Source organism: Lithobates pipiens, unplaced genomic scaffold (genome assembly GCF_037356315.1).
Source record: "Lithobates pipiens isolate NorthernLeopardFrog02 unplaced genomic scaffold, aLitPip1_a1.2 Scaffold_13, whole genome shotgun sequence".
Taxonomy (NCBI): Eukaryota; Metazoa; Chordata; class Amphibia; order Anura; family Ranidae; genus Lithobates; species Lithobates pipiens.
Window position 1 is genome coordinate 33,551,607 of NW_027507718.1, and position 8,692 is coordinate 33,560,298.

General features: G+C 42.6%; 1 protein-coding gene across 1 annotated transcript in view; it reads right to left on the reverse strand.

Annotated features, from left to right (window-relative positions):
- The window catches only part of PIP5K1B (phosphatidylinositol-4-phosphate 5-kinase type 1 beta), a 241,410-nt gene extending 240,240 nt beyond the window's left edge, over nucleotides 1-1,170 (reverse strand). The window contains exon 1 of the mRNA XM_077474979.1: nucleotides 727-1,170. The gene's annotated coding sequence lies outside the window, so the exon portion shown is untranslated. The remainder of the gene's footprint in view (nucleotides 1-726) is intronic.
- Nucleotides 1,171-8,692: the final 7,522 nt, after the last annotated feature.

An 8,692-nucleotide genomic window follows, 5' to 3' on the forward strand; every position in this document is an offset into this window, starting at 1 on the left:
GACCTACGTATTGGCAGATCCAACAGAGATTGATTAAAATGTGTATGCTGAGCTAAACTCATTGTGGGTTTAAACATGTAAAGCCAATCACTACAACATTTGATAAGCAATATGAGAACAAACCATGGGGTTGAGACAAACCATTTACCACTGACAGGGGTTCTTACAATGATCAGCTTCAATTTATTTATGTAAAGCTTTAATCTCAAAAGGGACAAAACTGTTTGCTGTAACTGCTTATAAAGTGTGAGCTGGAATTTGGCTTTGATTTGTTAGTGTATCTAAATCTGTTAGTGCATCTAATCTTCCCCTCCCCCTAGATGAAAAATGCTGCTGTCTGCTGTGTCCTTGTGCTCCTTTATCCAGAGTGGGGGCACTCTAATACAGGAGGTATGGTACTGGACAGATCACCAGGTGAAAACAGAGGGTAAAAGGAAAACAAATATATCTACTACATCTAATGACTGATAAGCTGCAAAATATTACATTTTTGGTTTTGAGTTTAACACCGCTTTAAGTTTGTCCCGATATTACATAGATTTGGTAATCTAAAGAAAATTGTACAATCAGATTGTCCATTATATAATCCCATGTGGAAGGTCTGGCTAAGCAGCATGTACACAGTAGGGTGAAGATGCAAACAGGTGGAGGTGCACTGACAGGCACACAGTTCCTGGCTGAACATACACGGGAGCAGATGCCCAGAGTGGCAAGCATGGCACTTACCTTGTGGCTGGTTGGAATGGTGTCAGCATGTCAGCCCCATCCTCAGTCTTCTCCTTCCTGAAGATGAGATAAGAATGCGGCAGATCCCCTTTCCCTGGTGTGTTCCGTGTACGAGCTGCGTGTCGCTAAGGGCACAGTGCACACATACACATAGACAGCCGTGACATGATGCCACCTCCCCGCCTGTCTGATGGGCAGAAGCTCTACACTGCACAGAGACTAAAACAGGCCCGGGCTCCCTCCCTGGTCCGATCACTGCTTCCTTCTATTGACAAGCATCATCACATTCTAATACAGTGAGCCAGTGTCCTCCTGTACAGCACACACACACGCCTGCATTGTGCATGGATCCCCAGCCTGCCTCCTCTACTCACAGCTCACCAGCTGCCTGCTGCTCCTGCTAATACACACACTACCCTTTCACAATGGTGGCTGCTGGAGGATTCATTGTATTTTGTGGCCATGAAAAGCTGCGGACGCCTGCTTGAGCTCCTCTGAGCTGGGGGAAGGCTTCTTTTACAGAGACGCCACAGAGATTTGCAGACTGGATGCAGACCTATCACTGGACCATACCCCCTATAGAGGGGGGGGGGATCTGAGCCTTCCACTTGTGAGGGCACACACTGCACAAAGGCAGCATAGGAAGAAAACTGGGCTGAGGATTTTGAGGTACAGTTAAAAGGAGGAGTAGAGGTAATAGTGTTAGGCTATCCCTGAGTTGGTACATCCCAATAAATAAATCAAGCTACATGATGTTGGGGATATCCTCTCAGGAGTGGCATTTCTGGAGCAAACTACCTCCACTAGCTGCCAGGGTAATGACTACTCCAGTAAGGATTGGGGCAAAAATTATAGGCAAGAATAGACAGATACTGGTGTTGGGGGACTTAGCCATTAAAAGGACAGATAGGGCAATCTGTCGCAAAGACCGTGATCGCCAAACAGTATGTTGTTTGCCGGGACCCTTGGGGTCACCACATCAAGGATTGGATGGACAGATTGTTGAGTGCAACTGGGGAGGACCCAGATGTCATGGTACATATTGTTACAAAAGTCAGAGGAAGATGGAACGTCCTTAAAAAGGATTTCAGGGGCTTAGGTTCTATATTAAAGAAAAGGAGCTCCAAGATGGTACTCTTAGAAATACTTCTTGTACCACAAGCTGCACCAGGGAGTCAACAGGAGCTTCGAGAGATAAACAAGTGGCTGAGGAACTGGTTCAGAAAGGAGGGTTTTGGGTTTGTGGAGAACTGGGCTGACTTTTTGGTCCGCTACCAGATGTATAGCAGAGACAGACTGCACCTAAAATGAGGAGGCTCCAGCTCTATTGGAGGGAGTAGATGGCCAGAAGGTTGAACTTTTAATCTAGGATGTGGGGGGAGGGATCAAAAGAAGGTTTACCCTGCAGAGAGCAAGGGTCAGAGTGTACAGATGGGGGTGAAGTTGGGGGAAAGAGGGCCTCAAACCAAATGACAGAGAAACTAAAGTTTCCAAAGCTGGCAGGCATGCTGAATTTAAAGGGAAGCAAAATGTGCACAAGGATAAAATAATATGCAAGAGTAAAAAATTAAAAGGCAATGCTAGAAGTCTGGTTAATAAAATGGAAGAACTGGAACTTCTGATGCATGAGGAGGATTTTGATTTTGTGAGAATAGCAGAATCCCAGTTTGACAGCTCACATGACTGGCTTGGAACTGTCCAGGGATACTGTCCAGGGATAGTTAGAAGAGGCGAATGAATGTACCTGTATGTGAAGAGCGATTTGAGGATGAATATGAAGGATGACATTGCTACTAGGACTGGTGAGGCAGTGGAGTCTTTTTGGCTAGAGCTTCAAAAGACAAACAAAAAATAAATTGCTTGTGGATGTATCCTTATATTATGGAGGTAGGGGAGACCCATCTCCTTTCACAGTTAGAGAAGGTGGAGAGACAGAGTAATATTATAATCATGGGGATTTCAATTATCCTGATATTGATTGGACAGACGGAACTGTTCACTCCAAACCAAGGCTTGTCATTTCTTGAGTATATTGCGAGACAATTTCATGAGTCATATGGTGGAATACCCAACTAGAGATAATGCTCTGCTGGACCTACTAATTACAAACAACACAGAGCTAACTGCAGATGTGGAAGTGAGGGATAATTTAGGTAACAGTGATCACAGATTAATTACATATTCCATAAACTATAGTAAAGTGAGATGTGAGGGTAGGACAAGAACATTACATTTCAAAAGAACCAACTTTACTAAACTGCACTCCTAGTACATAATACTAAATGGAAACAAATTTTTGCAACTAAGAACACTACTGAAGAAAAGTTGGAGTGCTTTAAGGATATATTAAACAATGGCATTCGCCAGTGCATTACAATAAGTTACAAATGTAGCGCTGACATCCTTGTGTATTGATATGTGTTTGCATACTTTAATATAAAGTCTATGGACATTGCTATGGTTCAGCATTTAGAGCCATCTAGTGACTAAATACGGGTAATGCACTATTATGATTATTTACCTCAGAACAAACACAAAAGACTTATACAGGAAGTGGCTGTTGTTTTGATTGAGAAGGTTGATCTTGTTACCCAGAAGTCTGTGTGACCTACCCATGAACACTCTCTTAAGCAGTGCATGCTGGGTAGGGGAAAAAGGGACCCAATTGGCCATTTTAGGTCTCTTGGGATCACGTTGCCTGCCTGTGTGGATCTGTGAGGAGACTTCCCGGAGACAGCGGTCCACAGCCATTGCGGAGCGCAACCCCGCTTGTTTGTGAAGTAACCTGATGGTACCTGAGAGACGATGACCAGATTGAGAAGGTCCAGTGACACTCATTGGAGCATCGGAGGACCGGATACATTCAGTGGAGCAGTACGGAGCGACTGGCCCAGCTGACAGAGAAGCAAGCTGCGGTCACCAGACCAAAGTTACCACACGGAGCTCCAATCCAGTTGGTGAGCAGGTTACGGCCCACCGTTTGTTAACTTTTACACGCAGTTAGACTCACATACAGGCCTCACTGGAATTTGTAGTTCCACGGAGGAGGAGCAGAGCAACTGACACTGAGCAGGCTTGAGGCCTATCTACTCTGGTGCTTCAAGCGTTGTAAATTAGTTATTGGAGCCACACCAGGAGCACCTCAACCTAACTTTTCATAGACTGTGGATTACAAATCACAAAGGAGTTACTTTAGCTAGCGAAGAAAGAAGATCACGGACTAAGTACTTTAAGTGAGATCTCAAGCATAGCTTTTAAAGCAGCAGGAGCTCCCAGGTATAAATACATACATACATATATATATATATATATATATATATATATATATATATATATATATATATATATATATATATATACTGTGTATTGTTTTAAATTGTTCCTATTGTGCTGTCGTCCTATGTTGGGATGACAGCACAATTTCTGTAACCACCTGTTTTGAATATTCTACAGTAAAATATATTTCTGTTTAAGTATCCAGTGTTGTGGCCTACTGTTTTTCCCCACCAGGTGGAGCCAGTGGATTCTGAGGTTACAATACAGGTACTTTGCATTTGTATTATATTATACTGTATTGCATTGCACCACAGCTGTGCCAAGGGGATTGAGTCAAGTTAGTGGGGTTATTGGTAGAGTGCAGGCCCAAATCAAACCAGCAGCTCCTTCAGGGGTCAGTGCTACACAAATATTAACAAAAGTTTTGTTTCTGCATTCTATGCATGAATATACAAAAACCTTCTCTGTGCAGCATCCCCCCAATACTTATCTGTGCTCCATCATGATCCAGCGATGTGCACGAGAACCTCAGCTCTCTGGGGACTCTCTCTCCTCATGCTGCTGTCATTCACGGCCAGTGAGTCAATGAGGAGAGAGAAGGTGCGGGCCCGAGCCATGGCTCTGTGTGTGTGAATGGACACGCAGAGCCACTGATCAGGAACAAGCCTGCCTGGGTGCTTGTTTTGGAGTCACTGGACAGGAGGGAGGGTCCAGGAGCGCTGACAAGGGACCCCAGAAGAGGAGGATTGGGTCTATTCTATACAAAACCACTAGACAGAGCAGGTAGGTATTACATGTTTGGTATTAAAAAAAGCCTTTAATATCTCTTTCACACTAAAGTAAAAATGATTATTAATGAGAAAAAAAGTTCTTTAAAAAATATAAAGCTGAAAGGTCATCATCGGCATTCCAACAAACTTACAAATTACTACAAAAAATGCAATGAGAAATGCAAGAGTGTGATCAGGGCAGCTAAAACAGATTACAAGAGACACACTGCTGAGGCTCTCCTCAAAAAATCCCCAAAATGTTTTCAAATATGTTAATAGTAAGAGGGTTAGATCAGAATATATTGGTGACAGGGAGAGGTCAACTATATTAAATACATTCTCCCTAATTTATACGAAGGAAAAGGAGGTGGGGTACAATAAACAAACAATAATGTTATATTGAAAGTACCTGCGTGGCTGACAAACCGGTTTTCAAAAACGACAAGATAAACTTGTGAACAAATCACCAGGACCAGATGGCGCACGCCCGAGATTTCTCAAGGAAGGTTGCCATGTTCTAGCCCAGGGATATGCAATTAACAGACCTCCAGCTGTTCCAAAACTACAAGTCCCATCATGCCTCTGCCTCTGGGTGTCATGCTTGTGGCTATCAGTGTTTTGCTATGCCTCATGGGACTTGTAGTTCTGCAACAGCTGGAGGTCCGCTAATTGCATATCCCTGTTAGAATCTAGCCAGACCGTTATTTATAATTTTTAAGGGCAACTTACTAACTGGAAAGGTAACAGCTGATTGGCGAATAGCAAACATGGTACCAATATTCAAAAAAGGGCCAAGATATATACCTGGAAACTATACACCAGCCAGCTTAACATTATTAGTATGTAAACTTTTAGAAGTATTAGTAAGGGACCTTTGCTGATAAAAATATTATCATTAGTACTAACCAAGATGGATTTTTGAAAGACCGTTCTTGCCAGACCAATGTTTTAACATTCTATGAGCCAGTAAGTTGTAATTTGGATAGAGGAATGCCTGTGGACATAGTGTATTTGGATTTCGCTAAACCATTTGATACAATACCCCATCTTCATTGTCATATTACCAGGTTATTTCTCTCACATGGCATATGCATACTTGCCACTACACCCTAAAACACATTCTGCTTCTCCTCGAGTATGGTGATACCACATGTGTGAGACTTTTTCACAGTCTAGCCCAGTGATGGCGAACCTTGGCACCCCTGATGTTTTGGAACTACATTTCCCATGATGCTCAAGCACTCTGCAGTGCAGTTGAGCATCATGGGAAATGTAGTTCCAAAACATCTGGAGTGCCAAGGTTCGCCATCACTGGTCTAGCCACATAGAGAGGCCCAACATGTAGGGAGCACCGTCAGGTGTTCTAGGGACATAAATTATACATCTAATTTCTTGACTACTTATTACATTTTTGAAGGCCCTAGAACACCAGGACAATGGAAATGCCCACAAAATGACCCCATTTTGGAAACTAAACATATTCTATGAGGCATTATGAGTCTTTTGAACATGTCATTTATTTCCACAAGATTTTGGAAGATGTGGAAAGAAAATGAAAACACATTTTTTTCTTTTACACAAAGTTGTCCATTTAGTTTATAAGATATTTCTAACACATAGCATGTACATACCAAAATTTACACCCCAAAATACATTCTGCTACTTGTTCTGAGTATGGCAATACCATGTGTGTGAGACTTTTTCACAGCCTAGCTGCATGCAGAGGCCCAACATGCAGGGAGCACCGTCAGCTGTTTTAGGAGCATAAATGACACATCTAATTTCCTGACTACCTATCACACTTTTGAAGGCCCTGGAGCACCAGGACCAAAAAAAATGCCCACAAAACCCCATTTTGGAAAGCAAACACCCCAACATATATTTTATGAGGCATAATGAGTCTTTTGAACATAACTGTATGCAAGAAAATGGTGTATACACTGCGCCCTAAAATATCACCACTCTGCGCCTTATGGATGAATCTCCTGAGGCTTATTAACCACTTCCCGACCAGCGCACGACGATGTACGTCGACAGAATGGCACGGGCAGGCATATTGGCGTACATGTACGTCCAATATTCGTTGCCGCCGTGCCATCGGGAGCGCGCCGCCGGCGGCGCACTCCCGCGCTGGTCGGGACCCCCGTGAGTCCGGTCGCGGGACCCGCGGACTCGATCGCCGCGGGCATCCCCGCGATCGTCTCACGGAGCGACCGAATGGAGGAAATGCTGTATAAACAACATTTTTCCATTCTGCCTAGCAACTAGTGACGCTGATCTCTGCTCCATGTGATTGGAGCAGAGATCAGTGTACACTAAATGAAATAAAAAATATAGTGTAGCGCTTCAATAATAAGTGTAATCAACACAAATTCTATAAAGATAATAGTAGCAAAACAGAGATCACACAGAACCAAATGCCTAGAAATCAAAGTCCAACATAAAACAGTCATTCAACTGTGTTGATGGCGTAGAAGTGACCAAACCGTCACCTAGAAGGACAATGATGTACTGGACGAATGAGTTCATGCGGGTAAACTTGATTGTAAGCATCAAACTGAAAAGTGAATAAATACTTCTTACCGGAACGGTTGGACTCACACAGTCATATGACGGTTGAGTCTAGAAGGCTTGGGGTCACACTCTGGGACCAAAGACTGTAAGGAGAGAGGTCAGTTGGGCTGGTGCAGAAACTCCTGACGGTTGTAGGCTCGAAGGTGGATCCTTTCAGATGAAACCTCAAAGGTCAAGCCCAGACGCAGCTCACTGTACCAACAATCCTGCCACCCCCGAATGGAGAGGGAGGTACTCGTAAAATTTTACACCAAGGCAACGGAGAGGGGAAAAAATAAAAAAAGGCTCCACATGGTGCGGGTCAAACAATATAAAAAAGTTGATTTATTAAAGTCAAAAAGATAATAAATTGACTTAGTGATCACATAAAAAGCAAAATGAACTAAAAGCAATGTGGGGTACCAACAGCTCGCCCGACGCGTTTCGACATATGTGTCTTCAACTGGGGCATGTTGGAACCCACCACATTGCTAACAAATATATAGAGAATGAGGAAGAGGTCACGCCTAACAAGAGGCGGGGCATCCAATCTCAAACAGTCTCTTAAAGCTACAGTGTACAATTTGATCAAACCAAAGTCTACCAATTCAAACACTATAAACAGATACAAATAACATCCAAAAATGTCATTCATGCAGACTATTAGATAAGTATTAATGGCAATAAAATCTAAAATAAAAAATACATAAAAAGTAAGTCACCATACTCACTCGTGAGTAGCACTAAATAAACTGCATTGTTCACAGCCTAATCATATATATAAATACAGCATGATTCAATTCAATTGTAAAGCATATGCAGAGAACACATCAAGTACCAATACATAAAAATCAGACCTGCGTTGTTAGTTATACATTAAATATATTAGACCTTTGCAAAAAGCTGCCAGTTTGCATTTAGATTGTTCACAGCCTAATCAGATTTGTGAATTGCAATCCCAATGTACACACAAAGCACCTATAGAAAAAACATCCAATTCTAACACATACTATCAGACCTGCACTATCGATTGTACAGCGACTACACTATACTGTCCCAAGGGCGGACTGGTTTGTCTATATTAAAACAAAAATAGAGCTGTAACGTTCTCAGTGATAGTGTCTAATAAGGATCTATCATAATGTGATTTGGATGTCTCTTACTTGTTGTGCCAACAATTCATAACCTGGAAATGTGCATGAGTGCTCATGATGTTACTGCATACATGATGATCAGTTTCATACAGTTCAGATCGAGTGAACTGAAGTGTCATGACATGTAGTGACACAGAGATGGCTAAACCAGTCACTCAATGTGTGTGTCATGTGACTGAATATGGGAGTGGTTAGAAAAGACTCAAATCTAAG